Here is a 22,925-nt window from a genome sequence, read left to right on the forward strand (position 1 = left end):
CAGAGATGCTGGACATTGGGGGCAGAATGCTGGACATTGGGGCAGAAATGATGGACACACTGGGGCAAAGATGCTGGACACGCTGGGGGCAGAAATGCTGGACACACTGGGGACAGAAATACTGTGTATACTGGGGGCAGAAATGCTGGACATGCTGGGGCAGAAATGCTGGACACACTAGGGGCAGAAATGCTGGAGACACTGGGGCAGAGATGCCGGACACACTGGGGGCAGAAATGCTGGAGACACTGGGGCAGAGATGCTGGACACACTGGAGGCAGAGATACTGGACATTGGGGGCAGAATGCTGTACACACTGGGGCAGAGATGCTGGACATTGGGGGCAGAATGCTTTACACACTGGGGCAGAGATGCTGGACATTGGAGGCAGAAATGCTGGACACTGGGGCAGAGATGCTGGACACACAGGGCAGAGATGCTGGACATTGGGGGCAGATTGCTGGACACACTGGGGGCAGAGATTGCTGGACACACTGGGGCAGAAATGCTGGACACACTGGGGCAGAGATGCTGGACACACTGGGGCAGAGATGCTGGACACACTGGGGCAGAGATGCTGTACACACTGGGGCAGAGATATTGGACATGCTGGGGCAGAGATGCTGGACATTGGGGGCAGAATGCTGGACACACTGGGACAGAGATGCTGGACATTGGGGGCAGAATGCTGGACACACTGGGGCAGAATTCTGGACACACTGGGGCAGAGATGCTGGACATTGGGGGCAGAGATGCTGGACACACTGGGGCAGAGATGCTGGACATTGGGGGCAGAGATGCTGGACATTGGGGGCAGAGATTTTGGAAACACGGGGCAGAGATGCTGGACCTTGGGGCAGAGATGCTGGACACACTGGGGCAGAAATGCTGGAGACACTGGGGGCAGAATGGAGATGAAGGCATGATTGGAGACACGGGGCAGAATGAAAGACATGGGGGCATGATTGGAGACACTGGGGGCAGGATTAGAGACAAATCATGCAGGATCATGGGGCAGGATGGGGGGATCATATTCGGCAGGATAGGGAGATCATATGGGGCAGAATCGTTACTCAAGAGGGCAGGATGCGAGAACATATGGCTGGAGCCAGGAATGATACACATGGGGGCCAGGATGGGGGATATTATTACCACAGGGGCTAATTAAGGGACATTATTACTGCAGTGACGTATTTATTTTATTTTTTGAGCATACTGTTTTAAATGGGGGGCAGTCCTGTTACTATGCAGAGTGACACTATGTCGCCTTTTTTTCTTCATGTGGTGTAATGTAGAAGTTGGGAAAAATTAAGTAATGTGTTCTGCAAGCAGAGCTCGAGATAACTGTGTTATTTCCTGCAGAAACAAGTCCTGGCTGGAAGAGGTGACCGCGGTCTGTGCTGGATGAAAGTTGAAAGATGAAGGACTTCCTAGAGATGTCACTGGTGAGTCAGTGTGTTACCTATACACTGACACTATACAATGTATACTGTATACTGTATACAGAGGTCCTGTGTATAATGTCACCAGTGATCACTGTATTACCTATACATTATATACAGAGCTCCTGTGTATAATATCACCAGTGATCACTGTATTACCTGTACACAGACATTGCATACTAATACTGAGTACAGATCTCCTGTGTATAATGGTACTGATGGTGATGGTATTGTGTTTTTTTTATTACTGATCAGTATTGTAGTATTCGGTCACATTGTGGTGGTAATATGTGGTCTGGTCATGGTGCGGTGGTATTTGTCCCTTGTATATGCTATTTGGTCACTATGTGGTAATAATATGGTGTCTGGTCATGGTTTTGTGGTATTTGTTCCTTGTATGTGATGTTATTCGATCACTGTGGTAGTAATATGTGGTCTTGACATGGTGTAGCGGTATTTGTTCCTTGTATGTGATATTATTGGTCATTTTAAAAATTGAAAAATAAATATATACCTAAATTGTATTGCATATTTTAACAAATATTTAATAGGTTACAGTAGAGTAGGGCCCAGCCAAAAGTGTCTAACGTGTTATGGTGGTGGCTTAAAAAATCTTTTGGCCAAAACAAAAGCTGCCAGCTATATGTGTGATCTAGTGATGGGAACTGTTAATGTGTGATAGGTGAGAAGTGGAGTTTTTCCAAGAGAGAGCGGTGGGACTGTGGACAGTTTGAAGGGTGGAATGTGGAGGCGAGGCTGGGGTGGAGTCTGGGCAGAGTCTCAAGGGGGCCCAAAAAAATTTGCCAGTATGGGGCCCCGAACTTTCTAGTGGCAGCCCTGCTTGTCATGCTTTCCACCAGTCTTTCACACTGCTCCTGGTGCAAAAATTTAAGCAGTTCTTTGATGGCTTGTGACTATGCACCATCCTCTTGATTACATTCCAGAGGTTTGCAATGGGATTCAGGTCTGGAGATTGGGCTTCCAATTACAGGGTTTCGATGTGGTGGTCTCTTATTTTTTGCCAGAGCTGTATATGGTGCTGTCCCTTATTATATAGCTTCCTCTGCTGTTATGTACAGTACTGTATCTTGCATACTGTATTCTTGTTAATTTTATTGTTATTCACAGCGCTCCCTCTCTTTTTAGATATAAAATGACTGCTGATGGAGGAGCTGGTGACAAGACGACCAGTCCATCCACTCCTTCATTAGAAAAGAAGCTTTCCCATGCTCCATCAGCCATCATTGTGGAGTGCACCCCAGACGCAGGGCCGCGGGTTACTCGGTACCGGTCCTCTCTGGCTCAGTTCTGGGGTTGTCACGGTGGCTGGACCCGGTCCGTGACCCTGCTAAGGGGCGTCCAATAAAAGGTGATACAAGTCTGTCAAGGTTTCGTGACGTCACCTGTGGTATTCGGTCAGAATAACCGACGCTGCTCGGGGTCCACTGGGGTGATGTGATGGCAGCTAGATGGTATACCTTCCCACAGGTGAAGTATGTCCCCAGAGCTTCCCAGTGGTGTAGGTGGCGATGGTGTGAGGTGCAGTCAATAATGAGGACACAGGGTTGCAGTCTCTTTACCTCTTTACTGGTGACTTCAGGATCCTCAATCCAGAGCACTGTTAACAGGGCTGTCTGAGACCGGCCAGTCCAAAGGCACATCCAGAGTTCCCTTTTCAGATTGAAATCGTTGCCTACCACTAGCACCTATGTGTTGTAGTGCTTCCCCGCTGAGCATTCGGGATAGTCCTCACAACTTCTGTTCTCGTTCTTTCTCGTTCTTTCTAGTTCTTTCTCGTTCTTTCTATTCTCCGTCCCCCAGGTTTGTTATGGCTAGGATGCACCCGCTTGACGGGAAGGCTCAGAGCTCTTCCGGGACCCTAGAGACGCCCCTCTCCACGCGTTGCCCCCTATGTCTGCTTAGGTGATGTAAGGTAGACAGCCAACCTATAATTAACTGTCCTGCGGTATTTGAAGTAAGGCATAAAGTCAGTTACTTCCTCGGTGTTCCGGGCACCGGCTACCCACCTCAGTAGGATGTTGCAGTTCTCCTGGCACGACTCCTACTGGCTCTCCTTTGTGCTTTGATCTCGTTTCTCACTGTCCACAATATCCTTCGCTTCGTGTCCTTTCTTTGGATGCCGCCGCAGATAGCGCAGGCGCGGCTCCATAGCGTTCTATCCTTGTCGCTAGGTGCCTGCCAGGTTCCCACACCTGACAGGGACACCCCTGAATCTTCCCCCCGCAACACCCCCTGCCACGGGATGTTGCCTGAACAAAACCCAGTCAGCTTCTGACTAACTTCCTATCCAACCCCTAGTTTTACCAGTGTGAGGAGTGGCCTAATAAATAAAACCTTTAGCTCCACCTAGTGGCCGGAGTGTGAAGTGTAATGTGTGCTGGTGATACCTGGTCAGATGAACTCCTTTAGTGCCATCAGATGTACCATCACTGTGGCAGAGCGATACCACTGCAACGACCAGGTCTCTGGGGCGCTGCACTCCCCCCCGGTTAAATCCAGTACTCCTGGACTGGGAAGAAGAACAACAATACATGTTAGTGAAAGACATGCAATTTTTAAATGCTTGAAACAAGTAAATATAACAATGCTTCCCTTTATGGGAGGTGAGGACACTTGAACGTTACAAACAAAACAAGTTTAAATATTTTAAATAACATTCTATTCTTACAGACTATAAATAATTCCTATTACCCAGTCGGGTATTCTACTAAGTGCAAATGCTTGAACAATAATTTAACTTCTCCTTTAAAGGCATATAGGCTGAACCCACTAAAGGCTATAAAATACTATAAGGCAACTTAACTTTTTCTTTACTTTTTCTAACTCTACAAATGCAGGGCCGCCCAGCTCCTTGTCTGGGCCTTCTGTCATCTGTTCTTCCGTTAATGTAACTAATAGTGTTGAGTAGAGTTGAGCGACCTTGACCTTTTTAGAGTCGAGCCGGGTTTTGCGAAACCCGACTATGTCCAAAGTCGGGTCGAGTGAAATCGGCCGATTATGACGTAAAGTCGGGATCGACCGAAACACGAAACCCAATGCAAGTCAATGGGGCAGCATAGTCGGCAGTGAGTGGGGGCCAGGAAAACACCTAGAGTGGCCATTTTAATGTCAAAACCATCCATTCTTCTTAATGAAGCTTGTCAAGCGTAATTTACCTTATAATAATTGGAAGGCATTTGAAATTGGGGGTCATTTGGCTAAAGTTGTGGGGGGTAGGGCTGGTTCAAGTAATTAGTGGGCCCAGGAAATCTGGACCACGTCACGGCAGTGGAGCAGGGAGAGGTAAGTATTTCAACTTTGCAAGTGCTGTGAACCTGAGCAAGCAGGGGGGGCCCACTCGTTGGCATTGGCACTGGCACAGGGCCCCTCAAAGTACAGCGGTGTGTTTGCACGGCGGGGGCGCCTCCCACCGGCAGCAACACTTTTGCGTACTATGAGAGGCCCTGTGCCAGTGACGTCGCCAACTAGTATTCCTCCCCCCACCTGATGAAGGAACCTGCACTTTCATCTGCACCTTCCTCTTTGTCCCCGTGTAAGGTGGTATGGTATGCGGGAAGAGCAACCTGACTTTCAGCAGGGTCACAATGTTGTTGTGTAGCGTGCACGGGGAATGTTGCGTTATGGGTCAATGTACCAGCAGACTCATCTATCACTGGCTGGGCAATGGGCACGATGAAGTGGAAACACAGATATAGGCCCAAAGAAGAAAGTGGGCTAAATGCAGTTCAAAATTGGTAACACAGGAATAACCAGGGGGCATTGCAGTGGAGGACAACTGGAATGAGAGGCTGACACAGAGAGTAGGGCCAAATCAGTAAGTAGTCGAAATGCAGTTCAAAATTGGCAACCGTAGTAAACAGGCGGCACAGCTTTGTTCAGTGGAGGAGAACAGCAAGGAGTGGCAGACACCGATAGTAGGCCCCAAACCAACTAGTACGCCAAATGCAGTTGTTCCATTTAACCACAATTTAATGAGAGCCTGAAGATAGAAGCTCAGGAAAGGCAACCTGGGGAACACCTTGGAGTGTAACACACCATCTCTCTCCACCCCATACCCATTTTGTATGGCCTAATGCAGTGTACTTTTCTACAACTACTAAACGAGAGTCGGAAGACCGAAGCAATGGCAAGGAAACCTGGGGAACACCTTAGAGTGTAACACACCCTCTCTCTACACCCCATACCCAATTTGAAGGCCTAATGCAGTGTAGTTTCCAAGAACTACTAAACGAGAGCCGGAAGATCGAAGCTCAGGAAAGGCAACCTGGGGAACACCTTGGAGTGTAACACACCCTCTCGCTACACCCCATACCCAATTTGAAGGCCTAATGCAGCGTAGTTTCCAACAACTACTAAACGAGAGCCGGAAGATCGAAGCTCAGGAAAGGCAACCTGGGGAACACCTTGGAGTGTAACAAACCCTCTCTCTACACCCCATACCCAATTTGTAGGCCTAATGCAGCGTAGTTTCCGACAACTACTAAACGAGAGCATGAAGATCGAAGCTCAGGAAAGGCAACCTGGGGAACACCTTGGAGTGTAACACACCCTCTCTCTACACCCCATACCCAATTTGTAGGCCTAATGCAGCGTAGTTTCCGACAACTACTAAACGAGAGCCGGAATATCGAAGCTCAGGAAAGGCAACCTGGGGAACACCTTGGAGTGTAACACACCCTCTCTCTACGCCCCATACCCAATTTGTAGGCCTAATGCAGCGTAGTTTCCGACAACTACTAAACGAGAGCCGGAATATCGAAGCTCAGGAAAGGCAACCTGGGGAACACCTTGGAGTGTAACACACCCTCTCTCTACACCCCATACCCAATTTGAAGGCCTAATGCAGTGTAGTTTCCAAGAACTACTAAACGAGAGCCGGAAGATCGAAGCTCAGGAAAGGCAACCTGGGGAACACCTTGGAGTGTAACACACCCTCTCGCTACACCCCATACCCAATTTGAAGGCCTAATGCAGCGTAGTTTCCAACAACTACTAAACGAGAGCCGGAAGATCGAAGCTCAGGAAAGGCAACCTGGGGAACACCTTGGAGTGGAACACACCATCTCTCTACACCCCATACCCAATTTGAAGGCCTAATGCAGAGTAGTTTCCAAGAACTACTAAACGAGAGCCGGAAGATCGAAGCTCAGGAAAGGCAACCTGGGGAACACCTTGGAGTGTAACACAACGTCTCTCTACACGACGGAAGGGCTGATTCTTAGGAAGGAAGGCTGTTGGAAATAAGCATTGCGCGTCCGAGGGTGATTATATTCTTATTAGGTATATACTCACCCTCGGACGCGCCCTGCTTCTTTATTTGGAATGAATGTTTATTTGCAATGTGGTGTTGACTTTCTCTATTATTTTGGTAATTAATGATTTTATTATTTTCATTATTTTGCATCTTCTCGGCAATAATATAAAGAAGACGCGACAGGACAACACTCGGTGGATGCCATATGTGTGTTTTCAATTTAAAAAAACTTTCAGTTAACTACTTGCAGGAGAAAGTAATTGTAGCTGGTGGCCATTTTTAGTACTGTACCAGATTAGAGTTGTGTGTTTGTTTTTAATGTTAAAATGTCTGCATTTGATATCTCACCAGTATTTTCTTTTTTATAAGCAAAATACTTATTTTTATATTTTCTGATGTTGGTTCCAGGGGTACACGGCCAGCAGTGCCCTGGTCAGTGTAGTAGTAGTTGAAAGAATGGACCGCAGACAGGCATCGAAGGCCTAAAATAATAACACATGGCTGTAGGCAATTTTAAATTGGTTCCAGGGGTACACGGACAGCAGTGGTGTGGTCAGTGGAGGCCTAGTGGAAGGAGTGACCGCAGACAGGCATCGAAGGCCTAAAATAATAACACATGGCTGTAGGCAATTTTAAATTGGTTCCAGGGGTACACGGGCAGCAGTGACCTGGTCAGTGTAGTAGTAGTTGAAAGAATGGACCGCAGACAGGCATCGAAGGCCTAAAATAAAAAAATTGGGCTGGCTGTAGGCAATTTTAAATTGGTTCCAGGGGTACACGGGCAGCAGTGGTGTGGTCAGTGGAGGCCTAGTGGAAGGAGTGACCGCAGACAGGCATCGAAGGCCTAAAATAATAACACATGGCTGTAGGCAATTTTAAATTGGTTCCAGGGGTACACGGGCAGCAGTGACCTGGTCAGTGTAGTAGTAGTTGAAAAAATGGACCGCAGACAGGCATCGAATGCCTAAAATAATAACACATGGCTGTAGGCAATTTTAAATTGGTTACAGGGGTACACGGACAGCAGTGACCTGGTCAGTGTAGTAGTAGTTGAAAGAATGGACCGCAGACAGGCATCGAAGGCCTAAAATAAAAAAATTGGGCTGGCTGTAGGCAATTTTAAATTGGTTCCAGGGGTACACGGACAGCAGTGGTGTGGTCAGTGGAGGCCTAGTGGAAGGAGTGACCGCAGACAGGCATCGAAGGCCTAAAATAATAACACATGGCTGTAGGCAATTTTAAATTGGTTCCAGGGGTACACGGACAGCAGTGGTGTGGTCAGTGGAGGCCTAGTGGAAGGAGTGACCGCAGACAGGCATCGAAGGCCTAAAATAATAATACATGGCTGTAGGCAATTTTAAATTGGTTCCAGGGGTACACGGACAGCAGTGACCTGGTCAGTGTAGTAGTAGTTGAAAGAATGGACCGCAGACAGGCATCGAAGGCCTAAAATAAAAAAATTGGGCTGGCTGTAGGCAATTTTAAATTGGTTCCAGGGGTACACGGGCAGCAGTGGTGTGGTCAGTGGAGGCCTAGTGGAAGGAGTGACCGCAGACAGGCATCGAAGGCCTAAAATAATAACACATGGCTGTAGGCAATTTTAAATTGGTTCCAGGGGTACACGGACAGCAGTGGTGTGGTCAGTGGAGGCCTAGTGGAAGGAGTGACCGCAGACAGGCATCGAAGGCCTAAAATAATAACACATGGCTGTAGGCAATTTTAAATTGGTTCCAGGGGTACACGGACAGCAGTGACCTGGTCAGTGTAGTAGTAGTTGAAAGAATGGACCGCAGACAGGCATCGAAGGCCTAAAATAAAAAAATTGGGCTGGCTGTAGGCAATTTTAAATTGGTTCCAGGGGTACACGGACAGCAGTGGTGTGGTCAGTGGAGGCCTAGTGGAAGGAGTGACCGCAGACAGGCATCGAAGGCCTAAAATAATAACACATGGCTGTAGGCAATTTTAAATTGGTTCCAGGGGTACACGGACAGCAGTGGTGTGGTCAGTGGAGGCCTAGTGGAAGGAGTGACCGCAGACAGGCATCGAAGGCCTAAAATAATAACACATGGCTGTAGGCAATTTTAAATTGGTTCCAGGGGTACACGGACAGCAGTGACCTGGTCAGTGTAGTAGTAGTTGAAAGAATGGACCGCAGACAGGCATCGAAGGCCTAAAATAAAAAAATTGGGCTGGCTGTAGGCAATTTTAAATTGGTTCCAGGGGTACACGGGCAGCAGTGACCTGGTCAGTGTAGTAGTAGTTGAAAGAATGGACCGCAGACAGGCTTAGAAGGCCTAACATAACAAACTTGGGCTGGCTGTAGGCACTTTTAAATTGGTTCCAGGGGTACACGGGCAGCAGTGGTCTGGTCAGTGGAAGTCTAGTGGAAGGAGTGACCGCAGACAGGCTTCCAAGGCCTAACATAACAAACTTGGGCTGGCTGTAGGCACTTTTAAATTGGTTCCAGGGGTACACGGGCAGCAGTGGTCTGGTCAGTGGAAGTCTAGTGGAAGGAGTGACCGCAGACAGGCTTCCAAGGCCTAACATAACAAACTTGGGCTGGCTGTAGGCACTTTTAAATTGGTTCCAGGGGTACACGGGCAGCAGTGGTCTGGTCAGTGGAAGTCTAGTGGAAGGAGTGACCGCAGACAGGCTTCGAAGGCCTAACATAACAAAATTGGGCTGGCTGTAGGCACTTTAAATTGGTTCCAGGGGTACATGGGCAGCAGTGTATGGTCAGTGGAAGTCTAGTGGAAGGAGTGACGGCAGACAGTCTTCGAAGGCCTAACATAACAAAATTGGGCTGACTGTAGGCACTTTTAAATTGGTTCCAGGGTAACACGGCCAGCAGTGGCCTGGTCAGTGTAGTAGTTGTAGAAAGAAGGGACCGCAGACAGGCTTCGAAGGCCTAACATAACAAAAATGTCAAAACAATGGTATTGTCAGTGCCAGGCATTGAAGGATGTCAGCGGCTAGACTACACATTGGTGAAGCTGTGAGAGATAATTTTGCTAGTGGTAGAGCACTGTTTGAGCTGGGGGGGGGAACTGTCTTGTGGCCGGCGGTACAGGCACAGGGCCCCTCATATTACAACGGTGTGTCTGACGTTGGGTGCGCACCACCACCGCCAGAGACACTTTATTGTACTATGAGGGACCCAGTGGCAGTGCCGTCGACCAAAAGCGGCCACACCCACCTCTTCAGACAAACAGCACTCTCAAGGGTCCAAGCGCAAAGTGGCGATAGCACGGCCCCGTGTGGGGAGTTTGGCCATTTCGTGAGGTGGAAACATGTCGTATGCTGGACAATCAGGTGAAGAAAATTACGAGATTGGAAAAGTCATTCAGAATAGTCCACAGGCAAGACCTTTTCATAGGAAAGCTAGGTGTCAGCCGGGCAGGGTGGGGCAAAAGATTTTGAAATCCAGTTGTGGTTCATTTTAATGAAGGTTAGATCATCTACATTTTGGGTAGCCAGACGAGTCCTTTTTTCTGTTAGTATTGAACCTGCAGCACTGAATACTCTTTCTGATAGGACACTAGCTGCCGGGCAAGCAAGCTCCTGCAATGCATATTCTGCCAATTCTGGCCAGGTGTCTAATTTGGATGCCCAGTAATCAAATGGGAATGACGGTTGAGGGAGAACGTCGATAAGGGATGAAAAATAGTTTGTAACCATACTGGACAAATGTTGTCTCCTGTCACTTTGAATTGATGCTGCAGTACCTGTCCTGTCTGCGGTCATAGAAAAATCACTCCACAACCTGGTCAGAAAACCCCTCTGTCCAACGCCACTTCTGATTTCTGCCCCTCTAACACCTCTGGTCTGCTGGCCCCTGGAGCTCGTGTGAGAACGATCACGGGCGCTGTGTGCAGGGAATGCCAGAAGCAAACGGTCAACAAGAGTTGATTGTTTTGTTGCTAATATTAGTTCCAAGTTCTCATGTGGCATAATATTTTGCAATTTGCCTTTATAGCGAGGATCAAGGAGGCAGGCCAACCAGTAATCGTCATCGTTCATCATTTTTGTAATGCGTGTGTCCCTTTTGAGGATACGCAAGGCATAATCCGCCATGTGGGCCAAAGTTCCCGTTGTCAAATCTGCGGTTGTGCTTGGTTGAGGGGCAGTTGCAGGCAAATCTACGTCACTTGTGTCCCTCAAAAAACCAGAACCCGGCCTTGCCACGCCACCAATTTCCCGTGCCCCCGGGAAAGCTTCCTCATTAAAAATATACTCATCCCCATCATCCTCCTCATCCTCCACCTCCTCTTCGCCCGGTACCTCGTCATGTACACTGCCCTGACCAGACAATCGCTGACTGTCATCAAGGCTTTCCTCTTCCTCTGGTGCAGACGCCTGATCCTTTATGTGCGTCAAACTTTGCATCAGCAGACGCATTAGGGGGATGCTCATGCTTATTATGGCGTTGTCTGCACTAACCAGCCGTGTGCATTCCTCAAAACACTGAAGGACTTGACACATGTCTTGAATCTTCGACCACTGCACACCTGACAACTCCATGTCTGCCATCCTACTGCCTGCCCGTGTATGTGTATCCTCCCACAAAAACATAACAGCCCGCCTCTGTTCGCACAGTCTCTGAAGCATGTGCAGTGTTGAGTTCCACCTTGTTGCAACGTCTATGATTAGGCGATGCTGGGGAAGGTTCAAAGAACGCTGATAGGTCTGCATACGGCTGGAGTGTACAGGCGAACGGCGGATATGTGCGCAAAGTCCACGCACTTTGAGGAGCAGGTCGGATAACCCCGGATAACTTTTCAGGAAGCACTGCACCACCAGGTTTAAGGTGTGAGCCAGGCAAGGAATGTGTTTCAGTTGGGAAAGGGAGATGGCAGCCATGAAATTCCTTCCGTTATCACTCACTACCTTGCCTGCCTCAAGATCTACAGTGCCCAGCCACGACTGCGTTTCTTGCTGCAAGAACTCGGACAGAACTTCCGCGGTGTGTCTATTGTCGCCCAAACACTTCATAGCCAATACAGCCTGCTGACGTATGCCAGTAGCTGCCCCATAATGGGAGACCTGGTGTGCAACAGTGGCAGGTGCGGATGGAGTGTTTGTGCGACTGCGGTCTGTGGACGAGCTCTTGCTTCTGCAGGAGGACGAGGAGGAGGAGGAGGAGGGGGTGCGAACGGCTACAGACAACTGTTTACTAGACCGTGGGCTAGGCAGAACTGTCCCAAACTTGCTGTCCCCTGTGGACCCTGAATCCACCACATTTACCCAGTGTGCCGTGATGGACACGTAACGTCCCTGGCCATGCCTACTGGTCCATGCATCTGTTGTCAGGTGCACCTTTGTGCTCACAGATTGCCTGAGTGCATGGACGATGCGCTCTTTAACATGCTGGTGGAGGGCTGGGATGGCTTTTCTGGAAAAAAAGTGTCGACTGGGTAGCTCGTAGCGTGGTACAGCGTAGTCCATCAGGTCTTTGAAAGCTTCGCTTTCAACTAACCGGTAGGGCATCATCTCTAACGAGATTAGTCTAGCTATGTGGGCGTTCAAACCCTGTGTACGCGGATGCGAGGCTAAGTATTTCCTTTTTCTAACCATAGTCTCATGTAGGGTGAGCTGGACTGGAGAGCTGGAGATCGTGGAACTAGCGGGGGTGCCGGTGGACATGGCAGACTGAGAGACGGTGGGAGATGGTATTGTTGCCGCCGGTGCCCTAGATGCAGTGTTTCCTACTACGAAACTGGTGATTCCCTGACCCTGACTGCTTTGGCCTGGCAAAGATACCTGCACAGATACAGCAGGTGGTGCGCTAAATGGTGGTCCTACACTGCCGGAAGGGATGTTGCGTTGATGACTAGCTTCATTGGCCGAGGGTGCAACAACCTTAAGGGACGTTTGGTAGTTAGTCCAAGCTTTCAAATGCATGGTGGTTAAATGTCTATGCATGCAACTAGTATTGAGACTTTTCAGATTCTGACCTCTGCTTAAGGAAGTAGAACATTTTTGACAGATGACTTTGCGCTGATCAATTGGATGTTGTTTAAAAAAATGCCAGACTGCACTCTTTCTAGCATCGGATACCTTTTCAGGCATTGCAGACTGAGCTTTAACCGGATGGCCACGCTGTCCTCCACCAGGTTTTGGCTTTGCCACGCGTTTTGGGCAAGATACGGGCCCGGCAGATGGAACCTGTGGCGATGTTGATGCCTGCTGCGGCCCCTCCTCCTCCTCTGCTTCAGAACTGCTGCCGCCTGCACCCTGTTCCCCCAATGGCTGCCAATCGGGGTCAAGAACTGGGTCATCTAATAACTCTTCTTGTACCTCCTGCGCAACTTCGTCTGTGTCACCGTGTCGTTCGGTGGTATAGCGTTCGTGATGGGGCAACATAGTCTCATCAGGGTCTGATTCTTGATCAGCACCCTGCGAGGGCAATGTTGTGGTCTGAGTCAAAGGACCAGCATAGTAGTCTGGCTGTGGCTGTGCGTCAGTGCACTCCATGTCAGATTCAATTTGTAATGGGCATGGACTGTTAACTGCTTCACTTTCTAAGCCAGGGACGGTATGTGTAAAGAGCTCCATGGAGTAACCCGTTGTGTCGCCTGCTGCATTCTTCTCTGTTGTTGTTTTTGCTGAAGAGGACAAGGAAGTGACTTGTCCCTGACCGTGAACATCCACTAACGACGCGCTGCTTTTACTTTTACCAGTTTCACGAGATGAGGCAAAAGAGCTAGAGGCTGAGTCAGCAAGATAAGCCAAAACTTGCTCTTGCTGCTCCGGCTTTAAAAGCGGTTTTCCTAATCCCAGAAAAGGGAGCGTTCGAGGCCTTGTGTAGCCGGACGACGAACCTGGCTCCACAGCTCCAGACTTAGGTGCAATATTTTTTCCCCCACGACCACCTGATGCTCCACCACTACCACTACCCTCATTACCAGCTGACAATGAACGCCCCCGGCCACGACCTCTTCCACTAGACTTCCTCATTGTTTTAAAAACGTAACCAAACTAACGTTATTTGTTGCAGTCACACAACTTACACGGTGAGCTATAACTTCAGTATGATTTAGCTACCCCTTTACAGGTTGGTGAGACCACAGCGAAAATCAGGCCCAATGTTACACACTCTTTTTTTGGTGGCTGCAAATTAGAGAGATGCCCCACACGCAGGACTGTCACTGAAGCACAAATGTTAATATTAATGTCACACTATTATTTTTTTTTTATTTTTATTTTTTTCAGGAACACTTTAGAAACCCCCCCAAAAAAAAAAAATAGATTTTTGCAGGGAGAATTTAGAAAACAAATGTAACAAACTATATGCTTTCTATGGGCCACTGAGTGAGAGATGACGCACACAGGAATCAGGAGTGGCACACAAGCCCAGAGGCCAATATTTTTCTACCAATGATTGATGGAGTTATTTTCTCTGGTAGATTTTGGAACCCAAATCAAGGAAAAAAAATGTAGGCTTTCTATGGACCACAATTGGAGAGAGAGAGAGAGAGAGATGGCACACCCAGGAGTCAAGACTGGCACACAAGCAGAAAGGCCAATATTAATCTCCCACTGTTTTTTTTTTTTTTTTTTTTTTTTTTTTTTTCAGGGAGACTTTAGAAAAAAAAATAATAAAAAAAATATGATTTTATCAGGAAGAATTTAGAAACCAAATAAAATAAAATGATTTTTTCAGGGAGAATTTATAAAACAAATAAAAACAAAAATAGGCGTTCTATGGCCCACTGACTGAGAGATGACGCACACAGGAGTCAGGAGTGGCACACAAACCCAGAGGCCAATATTTTTCTACCAATGATTGATGTAGTTATTTTCTCTGGTAGATTTTAGAACCCAAATCAAGGAAAAAAAATATAGGCTTTCTATGGACCACAATTGGAGAGAGAGAGAGAGAGAGAGAGAGAGAGATGGCACACCCAGGAGTCAAGACTGGCACACAAGCAGAAAGGCCAATATTAATCTCCCACTGTTTTTTTGGTTGTTTTTTTTTTTTTTTTTTCAGGGAGACTTTAGAAATAAAAATAATAAAAAAAATATGATTTTATCAGGAAGAATTTAGAAACCAAATAAAATAAAATGATTTTTTCAGGGAGAATTTAGAAAACAAATAAAACCAAAAATATGCGTTCTATGGCCCACTGACTGAGAGAGAGAGAGAGATGGAACGCTTAGTACTGGCACACAAGCCCAAAGGGCAATATTAATCTCCCTTTTTTTTTCCAGGGAGAATTTCTGAAACCCAAAAAAAAAATAAAATAGGCTTTCTATGGCCCACTATTTGTGAGAGAGATGGGACGCTCAGGACTGGCACAGATGGCACGCTCAGGACTGGCACAGAAGCCCAGAGGCCAATATTAATCTCCCTTTTTTTCTGGGAGAATTTATAAAACCAAAAAAATATTTAAATAGGCTTTCTATGGCCCACTATTTGTGAGAGAGATGGCACGCTCAGGACTGGCACAGATGGCACGCTCACAACTGGCACACAAGCCCAGAGGCCAATATTAATCTCCCTTTTTTCAGGGAGAATTTCTAAAACCCAAAAAAAAAATAAAATAGGCTTTCTATGGCCCACTATTTGTGAGAGAGATGGGACGCTCAGGACTGGCACAGATGGCACGCTCAGGACTGGCACAGAAGCCCAGAGGCCAATATTAATCTCCCTTTTTTTCTGGGAGAATTTATAAAACCAAAAAAATATTTAAATAGGCTTTCTATGGCCCACTATTTGTGAGAGAGATGGCACGCTCAGGACTGGCACAGATGGCACGCTCACAACTGGCACACAAGCCCAGAGGCCAATATTAATCTCCCTTTTTTCAGGGAAAATTGATAAAACAAAAAAAAAAATTAAATAGGCTTTCTATGGCCCACTATTTGTGAGAGAGATGGCACGCTCAGGGCTGGCTGGCACAGATGGCACGCTCAGGACTGGCACACAAGCCCAGAGGCCAATATTAATCTCCCTTTTTTTCTGGGAGAATTTATAAAACCAAAAAAATATTTAAATAGGCTTTCTATGGCCCACTATTTGTGAGAGAGATGGCACGCTCAGGACTGGCACAGATGGCACGCTCACAACTGGCACACAAGCCCAGAGGCCAATATTAATCTCCCTTTTTTCAGGGAAAATTGATAAAACAAAAAAAAAAATTAAATAGGCTTTCTATGGCCCACTATTTGTGAGAGAGATGGCACGCTCAGGGCTGGCTGGCACAGATGGCACGCTCAGGACTGGCACACAAGCCCAGAGGCCAATATTAATCTCCCTTTTTTTCTGGGAGAATTTATAAAACCAAAAAAATATTTAAATAGGCTTTCTATGGCCCACTATTTGTGAGAGAGATGGCACGCTCAGGACTGGCACAGATGGCACGCTCACAACTGGCACACAAGCCCAGAGGCCAATATTAATCTCCCTTTTTTCAGGGAAAATTTATAAAACAAAAAAAAAAATTAAATAGGCTTTCTATGGCCCACTATTTGTGAGAGAGATGGCACGCTCAGGGCTGGCACAGATGGCACGCTCAGGACTGGCACACAAGCCCAGAGGCCAATATTAATCTCCCTTTTTTTCAGGGAGAATTTATAAAACCAAAAAAAAAAAATAAATAGGCTTTCTATGGCCCACTATTTGTGAGAGAGATGGCACACTCAGGACTGGCACACAAGCCCAAAGGCCAATATTAATCTCCCACTGTATTTTTATCAGGGAGAATTTATACACCCCACAAAAAAAAATACAGAAAAATGAAAAGGCTTTCTATGGCCCACTATGTGAGAGAGATGGCACACACAGGGATGGCACTCTAGCAGAAATGCCAAATTGCCAATCTTAATCTCCCACCAAAAAAAAAAAAAAAAAAAAAACAGGGAATGTCCTACAATTACTATCTCCCTGCCTGCAGTAATCTCAGCCAGGTATGGCAGGCAGCTACTATCTCCCTGCCTGCAGTAATCTCAGCCAGGTATGGCAGGCAGCAATAAGGAGTGGACTGATGCACAAATGAAATAAAAAGTGTGGACAAACAAAAAAGATAGCTGTGCAGAAAGGAAGGAACAAGAGGATTTGTGCTTTGAAAAAAGCAGTTGGTTTGCACAGCGGCGTACACACAGCAATGCAGCTATCAGGGAGCCTTCTAGGGCAGCCCAATGAGCTACAGCGCTGAGGGGAAAAAAAAAAAAAAAAAAACTTCCACTGTCCCTGCACACCGAGGGTGGTGTTGGACAGTGCAAATCGCTGCAGCACAAGCGGTTTTGTGGTTAATGGACCCTGCCTAACGCTATCCCTGCTTCTGACAAAGCGGCAGCAACCTCTCCCTAAGCTCAGATCAGCAGCAGTAAGATGGCGGTCGGCGGGAACGCCTCTTTATAGCCCCTGTGACGTCGCAGACAGCAAGCCAATCACTGCAATGCCCTTCTCTAAGATGGTGGGGACCAGGACCTATGTCATCACGCTGCCCACACTCTGCGTTTACCTTCATTGGCTGAGAAATGGCGCTTTTCGCGTCATTGAAACGCGACTTTGGCGCGAAAGTCGCGTACCGCATGGCCGACCCCGCACAGGGGTCGGATCGGGTTTCATGAAACCCCGACTTAGCCAAAAGTCGGCGACTTTTGAAAATGTTCGACCCGTTTCGCTCAACCCTAGTGTTGAGCGATACCGTCCGATACTTGAAAGTATCGGTATCGGATAGTATCGGCCGATACCCGAAAAGTATCGGATATCGCCGATACCGATATCCGATACCAATACAAGTCAATGGGACACCAAGTATCGGAAGGTATCCTGATGGATCCCAGGGTCTGAAGGAGAGGGAACTCTCCTTCAGGCCCTGGGATCCATATTAATGTGTAAAATAAAGAATTAAAATAAAAAATATTGTTATATTCACCTCTCCAGCGGCCCCTGGAACATCACCGCGAGGAACCGGCGTCCGGCAGGCTTCTTTGTTCAAAATGAGCGCCTTTAGGACCTGCGGAATGACATCGCGGCTTCTGATTGGTCGCGTGCCGCCCATGTGACCGCCACGTGACCAATCAGAAGCCGCGACGTCATTCCACAGGTCCTAAAGGTGCTCATTCTAGGAATTTATCTGAGGAATGACGTCGCGGCTTCTGATTGGTCGCGTGGTGGTCACATGGGCGGCACGCGACCAATCAGAAGCCGCGACGTCATTCCGCAGGTCCTAAAGGCGCTCATTTTGAACAAAGAAGCCTGCCGGACGCCGGTGACTCGCGGTGATGTTCCAGGGGCCGCCGGAGAGGTGAATATAACAATATTTTTTATTTTAATTCTTTATTTTACACCTCCGATACCGATACCCGATACCACAAAAATATCGGATCTCGGTATCGGAATTCCGATACCGCAAGTATTGGCCGATACCCGATACTTGCGGTATCGGAATGCTCAACACTAGTAACTAATCATCTTTTTATGGTTCTCAGGAGGACTCTCTAACCCCTACGGGTTCACTGTGTTGAAATTCGGCTTCCAACTTTTCCTGTCCTCAATCTTTAGCAACATTAACTTTTCCTAAATCTCAACATTATTACAATTTTAACTTTCCTAAGTCAACATTATACTTAAGTGCAACATGTGAACATTCCCTTTAAGAGGAAACCAAGTCTCTTTGAGGTAGTGCAGATCCTCTCTGTCTGCAAGTCCGTTAGAAAGCAAGACCTTCTGTGCTGTATTCAAAACAGTCTCTTCACAAAGTCTTCCTTCTTTTGTAAAACCAGTAGAGGGCACCTTTAAGAAGGTGCGAACTATTTACAAAACAGTTTTTGAACCATTCACCGTCCATGATTCGGCAGTCCTTTAAAACATTGATGAACTTGTAGAAAACAGGGAAAACATAAAACAATAGGGATCCCGGGTCAACAAAGGGATCCCTTTAAGAAATAACTCATGTTATTATCATATTATCATAATTTCTCATGTACAGCACCATGGAATCAATGGTGCTATATAAATAAATAATAATAATAAATAATAATAATAACCCTGGATGGGTTTAGCAGCAAAAGAACAGGAAACAGTTAACTATTTACAGTCATTGGGGTTTCGAGGTTTGTTACTGTAATAGGTGACACAACATCAGTCGGGAGTGAACACCCCTTGGCCGGGGAAGATCTGTATCTGGACTCTCATCTGATGCCGCATCACCGTCGCTGATCTGTCTCTCCGGTGTGGCCAAGCCGCCAGTGGGTCCAATACGGATATCAACTTTTGTGGCAGATTCAGCAGAAAGAACGACACTCACAGTGATAGTAGCGCTAGGACCCGCTAGTTCCAAGACAAGGGGGTTAATGTTGTTAATCTTAGTCGCGGCAGTAGATGGAGCCACAGTAGGCTCATATTGTTGAACATTCCTGGCATACCACCCTTGCTCACCCCGGTGGCGGGTGTAAGTCACGTGATCCCCCCTGCACAAGCTCCGATTAGGGGACCCACCACGGGACTGAGTTTCCACATTATAGTTAGCAACGAAGACTTCAGTCGGCAGTCCCGGCTCCAGAATGAAGTCCCAACCCCTTCTCTGGTGAAAGGCTAACACTATCCCTCGTCTCACCGGGTCCTTCTTGCCCCGTTCAGTCTTAGACTTCGGTACTTTTTGGGCAGTCTGTTTTGATTGTTCTCGGCTCTCCCATTGTGAAACTAAGCATTGTCTGTACTGCTCCCAGGTGAGCCCGATGACGTAGGAACCCTCCTGTCTGGACCCGTCTGGTTGGATCCTTGGAGCATCCCATTCAAAAATCACCCCCTCGGGACTCGCGTCTAATGGTTCACCCATAGATATCGGTAGCGGGTGCAATATCCCCTTCATGGCGTAAAGGGCTGCCACCTCAATCTCGGCAGCGGGAGACCGGTCATGGATGGGAAGGGGAGCGGTCGCTGGAGCTGGATCGGTCGGTGGGGCAGGATCGCTTTTGGTACCTGCGTCTGATGTGGTTCCACCGATGTCGATCGGCTCCGCTGACGAGGACACTGGAATCTGCTGCGGCTCTGACCACGGCTCTCCCTGTGCGATCTTCCGGCACAGCTCCGACTTCCATTTCTTCGCCATCGCCGACCCCACGCCTGGAGTCAGGGGGTTCGATGCCTCCTCCGGCAGCTCCAAAAAGTCCGCATCCTCCTGCAGCGGCAAGCCCTGGTTCAGCTCCGCTGTGTTGCAGTAATCCTGGGTCACTTTGTCATCGTTCAGGTACCCGCTGGTCGACAGTTCCGCTCCTTGATCTGCGGTGGCACACACACGAGGCTCCACCATTTTCTGGGGTATCAGCTCCTGCATTCCTGAGCTCGTCATCCTGCAGCCGTAGTCGGAGGGGGTGGTCGTTACTTTTGGCGCCGCTTTCGCGATCTCCTCCCATGGCACGCCCTCCTTCTCCTCCTCCTGCGCTCCTCGTGGCACGGCAATGGCGGCGGTTTTGGCGGGAATCTTGGCGGCAGTTAGCAATACACAGTCTTTGCAATAAATCACGGTTCAAGCACAATTCAATCACAGTTCCAAGGCACACATGACCCAATTCTTCAGGCTTAAGTACGATCCTGTTCGTGACGCCAAGTTGGAGCGCCTCCAGACGCAGGGCCGCGGGTTACTCGGTACCGGTCCTCTCTGGCTCAGTTCTGAAGTTGTTACGGTGGCTGGACCCGGTCCGTGACCCTGCTAAGGGGCATCCAATAAAAGGTGATACAAGTCTGTCAAGTTTTCGTGACGCCACCTGTGGTATTCGGTCAGGATGACCAACGCTGCTCAGGGTCCACTGGGGTGATGTGATGGCAGCTAGATGGTATACCTTCCCACAGGTGAAGTATGTCCCCAGGGCTTCCCAGTGGTGTAGGTGGCGATGGTGTGAGGTGCAGTCAATAACGAGGACACAGGGTTGCAGTCTCTTTACTTCTTTACTGGTGACTTCAGGATCCTCAATCCAGAGCACTGTTAACAGGGCTGTCTGAGACCGGCCGGTCTGAAGGCACATCCAGATTTCCCTTTTCAGATGGAAATCATTGCCTACCACTAGCGCCTGTGTGTTGTTGTGCTTCCCTGCTGAGCATTCGGGATAGTCCTCACAACTTCTGTTCTCGTTCTTTCTCGTTCTTTCTAGTTCTTTCTCGTTCTTTCTATTCTCCGTCCCCCAGGTTTGTTATGGCTAGGACGCACCCTTTTGACGGGAAGGCTCGGAGCTCTTCCAGGACCCTAGAGATACCCCTCTCCACGTGTTGCCCCCTATGTCTGCTTAGGTGATGTAAGGTAGACAGCCAACCTGTAATTAACTGTCCTGCGGTATTTGAAGTAAGGCATAAAGTCAGTTACTTCCTCGGTGTTCCGGGCACCGGCTACCCACCTCAGTAGGATGTTGCCGTTCTCCGGGCACGACTCCTACTGGCTCTCCTTTGTGCTTTGATCTCGTTTCTCACTGTCCACAATATCCTTCGCTTCGTGTCCTTTCTTTGGATGCCGCCGCAGATAGCGCAGGCGCGGCTCCGTAACGTTCTATCCTTGTCGCTAGGTGCCTGCCAGGTTCACTCCCCTTAGTGGCAGAGCGATGCTACTGCAACGACCAGGTCTCTGGGGCGCTGCACTTGCATTATACAGCTTACAAGACAGGACGGTATGCAATAAAAAACAGGGCTCTATATAATCCAATATGTAAGGAACGGTACTGTACATAACAAGGGAGGGCACTATATATATATATATATATATTTATATATATATTATATATAGCTTTGTCGCCATAAAAAAGGGGGGCCCAGACATATTTCTTGCACAGGGACCCCAAGCTGCCAGTGTCCACCCCTGGGGTGTTGTGTGCTGCCAATTGCTGTATCATGCATTGCGTTATTGTAGAGTCATCTACCTCTGGAATCAACATTAGATCGCTCTTTAAGCATCTCCGGGTCAGTTGTACATCTACAGTAAGCACCAAAACATGATACCCTTGTGTGCATGAGTCCTAACTGTAATACTTCAATATTTCTCATGTCCTACTTATTGTTTCACTTACCCAGTGATTCTTTGCTTTCCAAAATAATTAATTACCAGTCAAAATGTGCCCTAACACCTCCATACATTCAAGGCTGTCTTTAGTGTTCATGCTGTCCTAGACAATTGAAGTGGTCACATATCATACTGGTAACTGAGACTAAAAGTGCTTTTACACTTTAGATAGTATTTAAGACCCCTATACACATTGGACTAACGCCGTCCAAATCTGACAAAATTGAAGGGTTTGGTCGCCAGACTGATGTGTATAGGGGCACCAGACAGGTGATTGCCAGGCTAGTTAAGCATCCAGCATGTCTGAATTCAGACTTCCAATCCTTCCTTTCTTTACAGAAAAGCAACTGCAAGATACATCTGGCAGAAGTTCTCTAATACTGAGAACAGGAGCATTTGGCATAGCAACTTAACTGTGTATGTGAAAATTGGAAAGATATCTACTGGCTGAACAACTGATAGCTATCTAAAGTGTATGGGGTTTTAGTCAAACACTTGTTCAGTTGACATATAAAGCCTCGTTCATAGGGCAGTATTTTCAGACTTTTTATTGTCCATGTGTGCAATGAATAGCACAATGACCCTATAATTACCTATTTTCATGTCTTTCAAATAAGGATTACCACATGTATATTAATACAGGATCAGAACAACTACAACGACTGTAAAAAATTATGTAATCACTGGCCTTGCAGGATATTCATTCAGTTGTTTAATTTTGTAGAAAAAAAGCAGATCACAGACATGGCACAAAACTAAAGTCATTTCAAATGGCTACTTTCTGGCATAAACCCCTTTCTGACATCTGACGTACTATCCCGTCGAGGTGGGGTGGGCTTGTATGACCACCGACAGGATAGTACGTCATACCGATCGGCCGCGCTCACGGGGGGGAGCGCGGCCGATCGCGGCCGTGTGTCAGCTGCCTATCACAGCTGACATCCAGCACAATGTGCCAGGAGTGCTCATGGACCGCTCCCGGCACATTAACCCCCGGCACACCGCGATCAAAAATTATCGCGGTGTGCCGGCGGTATAGGGAAGCATCGTGCAGGGAGGAGGCTCCCTGCGGGCTTCCCTGAGACCCCCACAGCAACGCGATGTGATCGCATTGCTGCAAGGGTCTCTTACCTCCTCCTTCTCCTTGCAGGCCCGGATCCAAGATGGCCACGGCATCCGGGTCCTGCAGGGAGGGAGGTGGCTTCACAGCGC

Source organism: Ranitomeya imitator, chromosome 1, assembly GCF_032444005.1.
Source record: "Ranitomeya imitator isolate aRanImi1 chromosome 1, aRanImi1.pri, whole genome shotgun sequence".
NCBI classification, from domain to species: Eukaryota; Metazoa; Chordata; class Amphibia; order Anura; family Dendrobatidae; genus Ranitomeya; species Ranitomeya imitator.